Raw genomic sequence first — 15,082 nt, 5'->3', positions numbered from 1 at the left:
TTCCTCTCTGCCAGTCAGCACACTGCAAATATGGTTCAATTCCCACCAAAACTAATGGGAAGACTTCAGAGCTTGCTTTCACACTGTTTAAAAACAACAATAGTTCTATAGTTTCAAGAGTGGATTCCTAGCATTTCATATTTAAACAACAGAAGTACCCTGCTAAGAGAAGAACTGTTAGGCCTTCTTGTTGTGAAAGCTACATCATAAGCTGCTAAAAGCAGCCTTGCAAAGTGGCTAAACCATACCTGCTTGGACTTAAATTTTTCAGGATATTTTGGCCAAGTGAAGAAATACTGCACTGTCCCTTTGCTTAAGACTTGCTCCCATACATGAGAGATCCTGAACATTTGTCCAGAGGCAAATGCTGGAAGCCTTAAACACTAGTTTTGGGGAACTAATTCAGTCAAAAAATAACAAGAAATGTAGCAATTAGCTGTTTGTAAAATAGAAAGAGGTGAGATCCCTTTAACATATGGAGGTGTAATTACATAAAAGACATGCTTTTTGCAGGCTAATTTAGTTTCCCTCAGATAGCAGCATTAGCCACAAAAATCTTGAGGAAATACCATACTGAAGACAAAAATGCAGTTGCATACTGCTTCACTTCAGAAACCACCAAGGGCGCTTGCAAGAAGGGGAAAACTGTGTTCTCTGTGTGTGCCAAGATCTTTTTAAAAATAAAAAATAGTTAATTGAAAAATCTTGTGCAGTGAGCTTGAAAAACTGAGTTTCCCCAAGTTCATCACATAACCAGATAATATCACTCTATGTCACAACCTGAGACTGAATCTTGCAAAATCTTGCACATGCCTTGCTAACCATCCTCTCCACAGGCAGAAGAAAGCTATATTTTCCTGGATAAATCCAGCAAATCCCCTGACATATGCTTTTTACCACTATTTTAACATAGTTTCCTTAAAGTGACAGATGCAACTTAAAGCTTCTTTCATGTTGGTGTTTTAGTTTCACCTTCTACCATCTACTAGGGTCTAATGAAACAAGCTGAGAAGCACAAACTGAATCTTTGAACCTACACTGATGAACTGTTACAAAGCTCCCTCAAAGCACACATCTGGGTTACAAGGTTAAGATCTTCTTTTGTAGTTCATTCCTACTTCTATACATTAATTCCTCCCAATCATGCAGTGTGTACATGCAGGATAACTTGCCAAGTCCTGTCAAAGTAGATACCAGTATCATAAAGAGTCTCCTAAAGGTAGTGGCACTATTGCCCAAAAGACAGTGTGAAAAATGCATGCAGCACATTGCAGGTACACTTAGAAATTAAATTAGCAAGTGATCAAGCCGTACAAGTCACTATTGTCTTTTTAACTTATCACAAGGGAGAAAAAAAGCTTCACTCATTTGCACAAATATTTGGGAGAATACTCAAAGCAAGGCTCTTCATTGACAGAGTACAGATATAGCAGGCACACTCCTACATGTATTCAAGCATGAACAGTCTGACACCAAAAATAGATCAGCATAAATCATTCCTGCCACTTGACAAAAATTTATTCCTGTCCTGGAAACTGATGCAAACATCCAAATAGTTTTCTTTCAGTGAGAAGGAAAGCAGTGCGAGTTTTCATTGTCACCATGCAAAACAAAATTAGATGCAAAACACTAACTTGTATCAGAATAGTTGGCTAACTTCAGCAAAGAGGCTGATAGAGGATTCGGTAGGAAATAAGCAATATAAACAGTAAGGATATTTCAGATAGTAAATTTTCTTAAAGCAGTTCTAGTGTCTTCAATGCACTGGTGTTTGCTGTATTCCTGTATGACTAGAAAAGAACACTAGGTTTTTTTGTAAAAATTAGAAATGTTTTCAAAAGGAAATAAGTAAAAATTGTTCTTCTGAGCAGGTAAAGACAGACATAACCTGAAAACAAGTATTTCTGGCAATACTGAGAATTTTATATAGCCTCAAGTACACATATATGACAAAGCTCAGAATAGTGATAGCTGATTCCCAGAATCAAGGAAAGTAGGAGACAAACAGGTTCAAGACTGAAGTGCTAGTGGTGACAAACTTGGAGATGAACAAGAATCATAGAATCAGCTAAGTTGTAAGAGATCTTTCAGATCATCAAGTCCAACTGCTACCCCAGGACTGCCAAGTTCATCACTAAACCATGTCACTGAGGGCTTCATCTACAGGGTTTTTGAAACTTCCAGGGGCTGTGATTACAGCAGTTCTCTGGGCAGCCTGTTCCAATGCCTGATCACTCTCTGTGAAGAAATGTTTCCTAACGTGCAAGTCTAAAACTCCTCTGGTGCAGCTTGAGGATTTTACCTCTTATCATTTGTTACATGGAAGAGACTGATCCCCACCTCACTACAACCTCCTTTCAGGCAGCTGTAGAGAATAATAAGGCCACCCTGAGCCTTCTCTTCTCCAGACTAAACAACCCCTGTTTCCTCTGCTATTCCTCACCAGACTTGTGCTCCAGACCCTTCACCTGTTTTGTTGTCCTCCTCTGTACCAGCTCCAGCACCTCAATATCTTTCTTGTAGTGAGGAGCCCAGAACTGAACACAGGATTCAAGGTGCTGCCTCACCAGTGCCCAGTACAGGGGGATGGTCACTGCCAGGGCCCTGCTGGCTGTGCTGTTTCTGATGCAGGCCAGGATGCCATTGGCCTTCTTGGCTGCCTGGGCACAAGCTGGCTCATGTTCAGCTCCATCAGTCAGCACCTCAAGTCCTTTTCCACCGAGCAGGTTTCCAGCCACTCTTCCCCAAGCCTGTAGCATAGCCATGGGGTTGATGTGGCCCAAGTGGAGGATCCTGCACTTTGCTTTGTTGAACCACATACACTGGTCACTGCCCATTGATGCAGCCTGACCAGATCCCTCTGCAGAGCCTTCCTACCTTCCAGCAGATGAACACTCCCATCCAACTTGGTGTTGTCCACAAATTCACTGCAGGTACACTCAATCTCCTCATCCAGATCATCAATCATAGAATCATAGAATAGTTAGGGTTGGAAAGGACCTCAAGATCATCAAGTTCCAACCACTCTGCCATGGGCAGGGACACACCACACTAAACCATATCACCCAAGGCTTCATCCAACATGGTCTTGAACACTGCCAGGGATGGAGCATTCACTACCTCCCTGGGCAACCCATTCCAGTGCCTCACCAACCTCACAGTAAAGAATTTCTTCCTTATATCCAATCTAAACCCCTGCTGTTTAAGTTTCAACCCGTTACCCCTTGTCCTATCACTACAGTCCCTAATGAATAGTCCTTCCCCAGCATCCCTGCAGGCCCCCTTCATATACTGGAAGGCTGCTATGAGGTCTCCACGCAGCCTTCTCTTCTCCAGGCTGAACAGCCCCAACTTTCTCAGCCTGTCTTCAAACGGGAGGTGCTCCAGTCCCCTGATCATCCTCGTGGGCCTCCTCTGGACTTGTTCCAACAGTTCCATGTCCTTTTTATGTTGAGGACACCAGAACTGCACACAACACTCCAAGTAGCGTCTCACAAGAGCAGAGTAGAGGGGCAGGATCACCTCCTTTGACCTGCTGGTCACGCTTTTTTTCATGCAGCCCAGGATACGGTTGGCCTTCTGGGCTGTAAGCACACACTGAAGCCGGCTCATGTTCAGTTTCTCATCAACCAACACCCCCAGGTCCTTCTCTGCAGGGCTGCTCTGAATCTCTTCTCTGCCACACCTGTAGCTGTGCCTGCGATTGCTCTGACCCAGGTGTAGGACCTTACACTTGGAATGGTTAAACTTCATGAGGTTGGCATCAGCCCATCTCACGAGTGTGTCAAGGTCCCTCTGGATGGCATTACTTCCCTTCAGCGAATCAACAGAACCACACAGCTTGGTGTCATTGGCAAACAAGCTGAGGGCACACTCAATTCCACTGTCCATGTCACCGACAAAGACGTTGAACAAGACCAGTCCCAACACCAATCCCTGAGGGACACCACTCATTACTGGTCTCCAGCTGGACATTGAGCCATTGACCACAACTCTTTGCATGCAGCCATCCAGGCAGTTCTTTATCCACCGAGTGGTCCATCTATCAAACCGTTGTCTCTCCAATTTAGAGACAAGGATGTCATGTGAGACAGTGTTGAATGCTTTGCACAAGTCCTTCCCTGGCACTGAGGTCAGGCTGACAGCCCTGTAGTTTCTGGGGTCCTCCTTCCTGCCCTTTTTGTAGAGAGGCATCATGTTGGCCACCCTCCAGTCCCCTGGGACCTGCCCAGTAGACCAGGACTGCTGATAGATGATGCAGAGTGGCTTGGCAAGCTCCTTTGCCATATCCTTCAGCACTCTAGTTCCTATAGGCCTCCAGTGCCAAGGCATTCTATAGCTGTGTATCTCTATAATAAAATATTGACATTTCTGGCTACAGGCCATAAGCCTTGTATTTAATTTGCAAGTCCTCAGGGCTGGTTTTTCTCTGTCTTCTTTTGTCTGAATTTTTCTTGACGTGCTGAAGATTTGTTTCACCTAGTTTAGTGGTGATAGTAAGTTTTTACTGTTTTATTTTACTGTCCTCATACAGTACAATCATAGCTTTTCTTAAGTAGCTGTAACAAGCCCTTATTTTCCATACAGTGAGGTATTTGCAACTCTAACATAATGATGTAGGTTATAGAAATAGAGACACAGTACAATAGGAGAGGGCTTTAGAAGTGAGGACACAAGAGGTGGTACAGAGAAGCACAGGCATAAAGTGAGAAGTGATAGGGCAGAAACTTGGTACCCATACCAAGAGCCAGTTAAAAAAATACCTGGAGCCAGAGAAAAATGGGGTTAGGGGTAATAAAGAGAACAGTGAGTTCTGTAATGAGCATGATTAAAAAGTAAATTCAGACATAGCATGGAGTTGCAGACCAATGAAGAAAGAACGGAAGTGAAAAGGCATGTCAGCAGGCAAAGCAAAATGATCCCAGATAAAACCTAGAGAAAAAAGAAAAAAAGAAGTCACATAAACATCACATTCCTCCTAGTGAAGGACTCCAGATACTGACAGTATCCCACCACCAGGATGAAATTACCAACCTTAGAACCAGCTGACTTAGACTTACCAACCAACCGAGAAATGATGTGTGTAACACCAGAAGAGGGGTACAAAATTAAGAATTTAAGCTTTTTTTTTCCCCCAACGATTATATCTGGACTAACAATGGTTAGACTCTCAACTATATTAACAATAAATTCTTGGCTTTGTAGGAGGTGTACTGGTTCTTTCCCCATACACAAGGTTTTAAGTACAATAGCGTGTCATAAGCATAGCAATAGGAAAGTCATGCAAAGGTGATGACTGACTTTACTTTTTTACAGAGATGTACACAATGCTGAAGGACTAGTGCCAGAGATAAACCTCTGAAGGGTGTAAGAATAAAGTGTGCCAAAAAAAGAGAGGAAATAAAAGCATAAAGTTGTTCGGGACAGCAAAGCAACATGAGCCTCTTATTTACTGCCTATACTGGCTTTTAGGCAGTGTTGTCTCAAGAAGAGACTTATGAATTTCACAGCAGCCAGTGTTGGAAAGGATAGCCTTGTTCTGCAGCATAGGTCTTCACTTGTCCTTCCTGTTTCTTTGGGACAAAAAAAAGTCTCCAAGGCTTTTCCTTCTCTTTCCCTTCTCAAATAAGAGACCACCCTGCACACCTTCCACCTACACCCCCATTCTCACCACATCAACAAAGCTACATCCGCATTGTTGACAATAGCTTTGCATATCTTTTTAGGACACAGTACTTTTCTGATCTAAAAAGGAATCTATAGCTATTTTTAGGCAACAAAATTACATTTATATACTTCCTTAATTCCATTTACGTAGTAGTATAGCTTGTAAGTCTGAAACATGGACATTAACTTTGGAAAAAATGTTGCCATAACAACACTTTTTCCAGACAATTTATATACAGGGAAGAACAAGGGAGAACAAAGAACAACCTGTAGATAATTCCTTTAATTCCAAACCAAACCAGCCTATTCCAGAATTATCCTGTCTACACAGTGTCAAATTTAATAGCAGTTAATTCACTGCAGTTAGGTTGCACACACTTCCATTTCTATCTTTGACTACATCCTTTTTTAGCAGCATACAGATTTGTTAGCCCAAACTCATCACCACAGTATAGTTTGACTTTCTGTGGACTTTCCATATTTTATTTTCCTATCTGGCATAATCTGTGTTTGCTATAGCACACTATCATTAATTAAAGCCTCTGTGGGAAACAGCTTCTAGGTACAAACCATTTCACCTTTATTTGAATTGAATGATAACATCTAGAGTGAATACACCCTGGAAATATGCCCTGCTGATAACTTACTGGGTTTATCAAGTAATCATTGTGGACTATACAGACTGCATATAATAGATACAGAAATTATTAGTAGCTGTATTGTTTTATGTGTTCAATTTAAATGACGCTATATAGCTGGTATTTAAATAGAAGCAGTTGTATTGTACAAAATCCTTAGCAGCTCTCTGTAGCTTTGGAAGCCTAGCAGACTAATACAAAATGTACTGCTGCAACAAATGATGGCATGCATGTTCTCTCCAGATTCAAGGTTGTTAAATTCACACCAGCTTTTTTACAGTATATGCACAAGTCAAACACTTCCCATTTCCTCTTTGCTAAGTCAGTTGAAGTGTATAAGCTGCCTACTTTCCAGAGCAATTATCCCTTTCATGACACAATCAGGCCAAGAACTTTCTAATTTTATCTTATTGTGGTCTTCCTCCATTTTGTAATTTATTTATTCTCCCTCCTATATCCCCTTCCTGGTTTTCCTGAGCATGGGATTCCCAAAATACCATGCAAGAATCAAAAGCCATAGAGGACAGAGCAAAGAAAAATGAACAATTTTGGAACAAACTGTGAAATACAATAACGAGAACATTAAAATTCTCATCACATACAGTGAAGACCACAGCAAAAACATTAGCTTAGCAGCATTCAGTGTTTTCTGTTTTATAGGTCCTTGCACATCCTCAAACCCTGAGGGCTTTAGCAATTTCTTCACTCTACTCTTCGCAAGTTCTAATCCTGAACAGGTGCAATGAAACAGTTTTCAGGAGACTGTTGTATTCCATCACCCCACTACTTTTTCATTTGTATACTGCACAAAGAACTGCCAGTGGCCAACAGATTGCTGCCTACAAATACTCTTGTCCAATATATGCACAAGCTGTAAGTGTCATTAACCAACAAGACTGGTCTCCTGTGTTTCAACATATTTAGAATGTATATAGCACACAATATATTTTTTTCTTCAGGTGGCTGGTGCCAGGCAGGCATAACACACACTGGTCATGCACTTCTGTTGCTTGTTGATGCCATTTACATGTTTTGACAGCTTGTCAAAATGTTGAGATGTTGCCAAAATGTGCATGAAGCCCCAAGTTACCTATGTGTACATATATGTATGTGTATAAACCAGTATACTGAAGCAGTATATTGAATGTGCATCATCTGCCTTTGCTGTCTTTTCAGGATTTACTACAAAAAACTTTGATCAAAGTCTGAGCCATATATTCAGGCTACAGAATTCAAATTAAAACTGTAAACATGTTGTCTTTTATAAAGCTGACAAAAATAGTGAGTCCAATACCCTCTCTGACAGGGTCTTTACACATTTAATTATCCTGCTAGAAATTTGCATCTTATTTTAATACTTAAATTGTCAAATTTCAGCTTCTAGTCACAGAATCTTACCCATTTGTCTTATAAGTTCCCTAATATCTTTTTCCCTAACACAAGTCACTTCTCATTTTCTCTGATAATAGGAATTAACTGAGATTCTCAAACTTATTTTTCAGACTCAGAATTATTTCTGTAGCCTTTCTCTTAAGTTTTAAAATGCAGCAATGTAATGTCACCACACTCTTTTCTAGCCAGGGACTTAATTTTCTTAGACCTATAGTAGTAGTTCAGTAGCTCACTAAAAGCTTACATTGTAATTCTTCTCCTTGGTTATCCTAACCTTGTGTTTGCATCTGTGCTCTCTAGAGTAATTCTTCAGTTTCAGGTGTATGTCAAGGACAGAAGGTGGAAGGATGAGGAAGATCGCCAAGTATAATGAAGACAACCTTTTGCTGATTATCTGGGTAACGTAAGGCAGGACCACAAAGTGAAGGAACTTCTTCCTTTCACTAAATCCCAGGCAAGGTGTCCAGTATTGTTTTGCATTTGTTTTCATCCCATAATGCTTGTATTTTGTGATTACTTAAACAGGCAATTCAGATATCTAACAGTAATCTCATCATCTCCCATTGTGTATCTTCTAAAAAATTACTTCAAATCACTTTGAGAACTGTATACTCACAGGTTAAGATGGAAACAATAATCAGAACAAAACTAATCCATGAGACCTCATCAGTAGCATTCCTACTTATTAATAAAACATAAGGACCCATGAGTGAGATCACAAATAGATGGCACCACAGGGGAAGATAAGGCCAGCCACCCCCTCTGCTTGGAAGCCCCTTGGGGCTGCAAGCTTTTGGCCTTGATGGCCCCAGGCTGCTGTGGAGCAATAGCCTTGTCTCTGGTGCTGCAGGGCCCCATGCCCCTTGGCAGGGGCTGTGTGGAGGGAACTGGGTGGGAAAGGGACCCACAACCCTCTTCCTCCAGGAGGCAGGAGGAGAAAGGCAACAGTGGTGAGGGGGGGCTCTGGCTGGTCCTAGGGCCTCAGCAAACTAGACCTCATGGTGACACACGTTGAAGGCTCCAGTGTCACCCACACTCTGCCCAAAGGACCGATCTGGTTGGGAATCCCACCTTGGCCACATTCTCTTTCTGGTGGTGCAGGTGAAAGACCTGCAGCAGGCTCTCCCACACCTCCTTCTTCATCTTCTTCTTTTCATCACTTGCCACAAGCCCCATCACATATTGGAATAAGCAGATGGAGAGCTGCCTCACAGTGTCTGACTCCTGTGGGAGAAGGACCTCAGCCCAAAGCCCATGGTGAGCAAGGGGCTGACGTGGAGATGGATATTCTCAAAACAACCTGCTCCATAAGGGTGCGATCTGCAGCATGCAGAATGTCTGCCCATAGGGGCTGGGGGACACAGCAGGAGACCCTGAGCGGGCTTGGAGTTGCTGCCAGGGCAGGTTGGGGCTCAGCAGCCCTGCTGCCATCCTGACACCAGCAGCTCCATGCAGGGAGGAGATGGGGGACAGTTCAGAGCCACTGAGGGCAGCGATGGGGCAGTGGGGCAAAGCATCCCCCTGCGGAGCACGGGGCTGGGGTGGGAGGTGCGAATGGAGGTGCCCAGTGCAGGGGCACAAGTCTCTTCCCCAGCCTTATGTTGTCAAAGAGCAACCGGAGTGATGGCAAGGGCACTGAGGCTGAGTGTCTCCCCCTCCAGCAGCAGGAGTAAGTTGCTGCGCACCAGTATGGCCAGGAAGATGTCATCACTGTCATCAGTATCCTCCAGGCATGCCACGATGTCTGGCATCAGGGTGTGGATTTTCCCTGCCTGTGTGAGACATGCCACCTCGTTTTTGTAACGCAGTGACTGATGGCAGGAGTGAAAAACCTCTCTGCAAACACCAGCCTCCCCGCTGGCTTCTCAGCAGGCAGCACAGGTTATGAGGGTGAGCATGAGCCCAGCAGACTGGGATCACCAGCATGGCCAGGGGAAGAGCAGGGCACAGAGGTGAAGTACAGACAGCATGGGATCCTCGCCATCCCCTCGGCTGCCCCTTCTCCAGCAGAGCCCCTGGGCAGGATGGTGGGTGCTTGGCACTGCCTGGAAAGAACAAGCCAAAGAAGTAGAGGGCTTCCTGGGCAGCCTGGGAAGGGGAAGAGATGACACCACCAGCCCTAGAGGCACAGCATCCTGTGTCCTCTCAGCAATGCTCAGAGCTTGTCCCGGTCTCTGCATTTGTCCCCCAAGACTTGAGCAGCATGGCTAGAGCACTTGCCAGTGAAGACTGAAGTCATTGAGAACCTCAGTCTTCTCCAAATCCAAGGAGGTCAGTGCTCTTGATTCCTTCCAGAGAGGGCCCACATTATCCCTAGTTTGCCTTTAGTTTCTGATACACCTATGGAAGCCCTTCCTGTTATCCTTGACATCCCTGGCCAGACTCAATTCTAACTGGCCGTTAGCTTTCCTGACCTGATCCTTAGCTCTCCAGACAACATCCCTGTATTCTTCCCATGCTGCCTGACCTCACTTTCATCTTCTGTAGGCTTCTCTTTTCCTTATGAGTTTTCCCAACAGTTCCTTGTCCATCCATGCCTCGTGGGCTTCCTGCCTCATTTTCTTCTGGTCAGGATGCACCTCTCCTGAGCTTGGAGCAGGTAATCCTTCAATATCACCCAGCATCCTTGAGCATCCCTGCCCTCTACAGTTTCCTCCTCAGGAACCTTACTGAGCAGGTTCCTGAAAAGGCCAAAGTCTGCTCTCTTGAAGTCCAGGGCACTGAGTTACTATGTGCACTCTCACTGCCCTGAGGATTATGAACTCCACCATCTCGTGATCACTGCAGCCAAGGCTGCATCAAATATAGAATCATAGAATAGTTAGGATTGGAAAGGACCTTAAGGTCATCAAGTTCCAACCCCCTGCCATGGGCAGGGACACACCACACTAAACCATATCACCCAAGGCTTCATCCAACATGGTCTTGAACACTGCCAGGGATGGAGCATTCACTACCTCCCTGGGCAACCCATTCCAGTGCCTCACCAACCTCACAGTAAAGAATTTCTTCCTTATATCCAATCTAAACCTCTGCTGTTTAAGTTTCAACCCCTTACTCCTTGTCCTATCACTACAGTCCCTAATGAATAGTCCTTCCCCAGCATCCCTGCAGGCCCCCTTCATATACTGGAAGGCTGCTATGAGGTCTCCACGCAGCCTTCTCTTCTCCAGGCTAAGCAGCCCCAACTTTCTCAGCCTGTCTTCAAACAGGAGGCGCTCCAGTCCCCTGATCATCCTCGTGGGCCTCCTCTGGACTTGTTCCAACAGTTCCATGTCCTTTTTATGTTGAGGACACCAGAACTGCACACAATACTCCAAGTGAGGTCTCACGAGAGCAGAGTAGAGGGGCAGGATCACCTCCTTTGACCTGCTGGTCACGCTTTTTTTGATGCAGCCGAGGATACGGTTGGCTTTCTGGGCTGTGAGTGCACACTGCTGGCTCATGTTCATTTTCTCATTGACTAACACCCCAAGTCCTTCTCCACAGGACTACCATGAATTTCCTTTTTGCCCATCCTGTAGCTGTGCCTGGGATTGCTCCCACCCAGGTGTAGGACCTTGCACTTGGCATGCTTAAACTTCATGAGGTTGGCATCAGCCCACCTCAAAAGCGTGTCAAGGTCCCTCTGAAAGGCATTCCTCTCCTCCAGCATATCAACAGAACCACACAGCTTGGTGTCATTGACAAACAAGCTGAGGGCACACTCAATTCCATTGTCCATGTCAGTGACAAAAATATTAAACAAGACTGGTGTCAACACCAATCCCTGAGGGACACCACTCGTTACTGGTCTTCAGCCGGACACTGAACCATTGACAACAACTCTTTGTGTGCAACCATCCAGCCAGTTCTTTATCCACCGAGTGGTCCACCTATCAAATTGATGACACTCCAATTTAGAGACAAGGATGTCATGTGGGACAGTGTCAAACGCTTTGCACAAGTCCAGGTAGATGCCATCAACTGCTCCAACCCTGTCCATCACTTTTGTAGCCCCGTCATAGAAGGCCACCAAATTGCTCAGGCAGGATTTTCCCCTAGTAAAGCCATGCTGGCTCTCTATATGCCATCAATATGCCATCTTCATCAAGCATGGATCCAGTGTTTTCCTTGAACCTTCTCTTGCTATTAACATGAATAATAAAATATTTTCTTATTTTCTGGCACAAAAAGAGCCAGTTTTAACTCTAGATGAGCTTTGCTCTTATGTGTCATCTCCCTGCATACATGAACCAGAGCTCTGTAATCTTTCTGGAAAGCCTGATTTTGCTTCTAGATCATCCAGTCTCCTTCCTCCTGAGTTCCAAGACAAATTCCATGTTGAGCCAAGCTGGTCTTCTGCCTCGCTTGATTGAGTTGAGGCACAATGGGATGGGCTTCTCCTGGGCTTTGAAACAGTGGTTCTTCAAGACTGACCAGCGCTCACGGACCCCTAAGCCCTCAAAAGCATTCTCAGGGGACACTGCTAGAGAGCCCTGGGCAGCCCTGCCCTGGTGCTCTGATGTGGGAGCACGATGGACCCATCACCTGCTGCACCACTCAAGTGAATCATGGAGCACTCCAAGAAATCCCCATTTTGGCTTTCCCGCATTGCAAAGGCACAGCTGGGAAGTGCTCTGTATGGTGGGTTGCTCTTTCGTGAAAAGACACTAGCTGGAAAGTACCAAGATATTTATTGAATGCAGAATACTGTATGTAGTGTATTGTATGTTATATACTTTATCCTGTGTATTGTACTGTAGGTATTGTATTTTATAGTATTGTTTTGTGCCTATTGTCTGCACTCCATGGTCTCTGTTATGTTGTATTATATGGCATGGTATTTATTGTATGTATCATATTTATTGTATTCTACTATAGTTTTCCTTCTTATTTTGTACTGCATTTTGTATTCTATTGTTTATTGTATTTTATTTTGTAGTATGTCATCATTTTATTGTATGTATCCTAGTGTATGTATCATATCTGTGTAAATATACTGCATTGAATGTTTTGTTTTCTGTTTTCTATTGTAATATAGATATTGTAAGTATTTTTATTGTCTTGCACTATATGTATTCTATTGTATTTTGTACTGAATTTTGTGTATTTTATGATCATATTCCTTTTTGTGCTGTAGGTATCGTATGTGTTGTAGTCTAAGTATTGTATTGTCTGTAATATATTTGGTATTGTAGTGTATTTTACTTTGCATTTTTATTGCATTGTATGTATTCTATGTATTTCATACACTGTATTTTTATTGTATTTTGTATTGCATAATATTGTATATATTGCATATGTTATATTTTATTTTATGAAATTTATTGTACTTTAGGTATTGCATTGTAAGATAAGGTATGTATAATATGTATCATATCATATTGTGCATGTCATATATTGTATCATGTATTCTATGATATGGTTTTGTATGTAATGTATGTAGAGTATGTTAAGGCATTTATTGAATGTCTTAGTGTATTGTATTAAGTGTATGTATTGTGTTGTATGTATTATATCCTATATACTGGTTTGCATGCATTGTATTTAGCTTTTAATTGTTTTACAATACATGTTCTGTTTTAGTGTATGGTATGGTATTTATTGTGTCCTATGTGTTCTATTATAGGATATGGTATTTGCTGTATGGACAGTATGGTATAATTTTTTTCTGTTATCATATGATATATAACATATTTGTATCATATGCATCTTGTAAGTTGTGTATTATATGGTATAGTATAGACTCTGTGATATGGTATGTATTAAACTGGATGGTAATATTAAACTGGATGGTATTTATTATACTGTATTGTGTGTCTTCCATGGTAGGGGTCCTTCTGCATGTTCAAGGTACTATTTCATTATTCCCCTAGAAGGCAAGTGCTGTCCAGCTCCAGCCCTGCCTCTCTCCAGCTGGTCCTGGGACAGACATTTCCAGGCAGTGTGTCTCCAGGACCAGCTCATGCCCTGCTGTTCATCACCCCAGTCCTGCCCTTCTCCTCAATGCACCCTCTACTCCCAGTCCCTAGGCTCTGCTCTCCTGCTCTCCTACCAGCCTGCACTGCAGTGTGCAGCCTCAGAACAGTGACACCTAAATCCCTATTCCTTTGTGGAGTTATGACTTGGTGTTGCACTCTACGTCACCCCAAGACAATGCAAACCATCTCTGCATACACTGTCAAGGCAGGAACCCCAAGAACTTCAGCAAGGGCAAGCTCAAAAAAAAACAGCCAGTGAAAGGTGACCATGCTGCTGCCATGGAGCATAGGCTTCCTTCCCACTCCCCCATATCCAGCCTTGAAACTGGCATTTCTCCCCCTCTGCTTGAAAAGGACCCTTCTTTGGCAGGTGCTTAGCAGATGGGTGCCAAGCAGATAAGGACTCTGGGTTTGCCTAGTTTGAAAAGGAGGCTGAGGGGCAACCTCCTTGTGCTCTGCAGCTTCCTGAGGAGGGGAAGTGGAGAGGGAGCTGCTGATGTCCCTATGATCCTGTGACAGGGTACATGGGAACAGTTTAAAGCTCAGTCTGGGGAGGTTTAGATTGAACATTAGGAAGCATTTCTTTACCAAGAGGGCATCCACACAGTGGAACAGGTGTCTTAGAGAGGTGGATGATGCCCTGTGCCTGCCAGTGCTTTTAAAAGTGATATCTGGACAATGCCTCTAATAATGGGCTTTATCTGTGGCCCTAGAGTGGTCAGGCAGTTGGACTAGGTGATCATTGTAGGTCCCTTTCGACTGGAATAGTTGCACTTACAGGTATGAAAACAGTCGAAGGTATTTGCGCCCTCTAATGTTAGACACATGCTTTAGGGATTGTGAAATGCTCTGCAGAGACAATTCTTTCTTTGACGCTATTGTGAAAGAATGCTTTAAACTAATATCTTCTGAAGCTAGACTTCTGAAATAGGCTGCGAATATTTCCCATTTAAGTCAATAGGTCTATTCATATAAGCTAAATGCCATAGTATTCCTGTAACTAGGGATTAAAATGTCTGGTGTAAAATGCAAGGAACATGAGCATGAAGAAAAATTAATCATGGGAGCTTGCAGTTATTAACTTCAGATGTATTCTTTCATATTATCTCATAAAATGTGAGCTTTTTGTAGAAGGCAATATCAAAGAGGTGATACACTCAACATTATTAAAAGTAAGTAGGATTAAAATACTCAGTAAGCATTACTAGTAATAATTATATTTTTTTAAAAAAGTAAAATCCTATTAAAATATTCAGTTCCATAATGGATGTTGGCTAGACAAGAGCAAGCTCACAGTTTATCCTGTTCTCACACAGGAAGCAATGTCATCATACTGTCCCCTTGCATCTATTAAAACAGGTTCATAAAGCACTCCAATGATGCCCATCACAGATTTTGTCAGTTTCCTCCTGAGATTACAAA

The sequence above is a fragment of the Melopsittacus undulatus genome, chromosome Z (assembly GCF_012275295.1).
Source record: "Melopsittacus undulatus isolate bMelUnd1 chromosome Z, bMelUnd1.mat.Z, whole genome shotgun sequence".
Classification (NCBI taxonomy): Eukaryota; Metazoa; Chordata; class Aves; order Psittaciformes; family Psittaculidae; genus Melopsittacus; species Melopsittacus undulatus.
The sequence above is the reverse complement of the archived record's forward strand: the minus strand, read 5'-3'. Positions refer to the sequence as shown.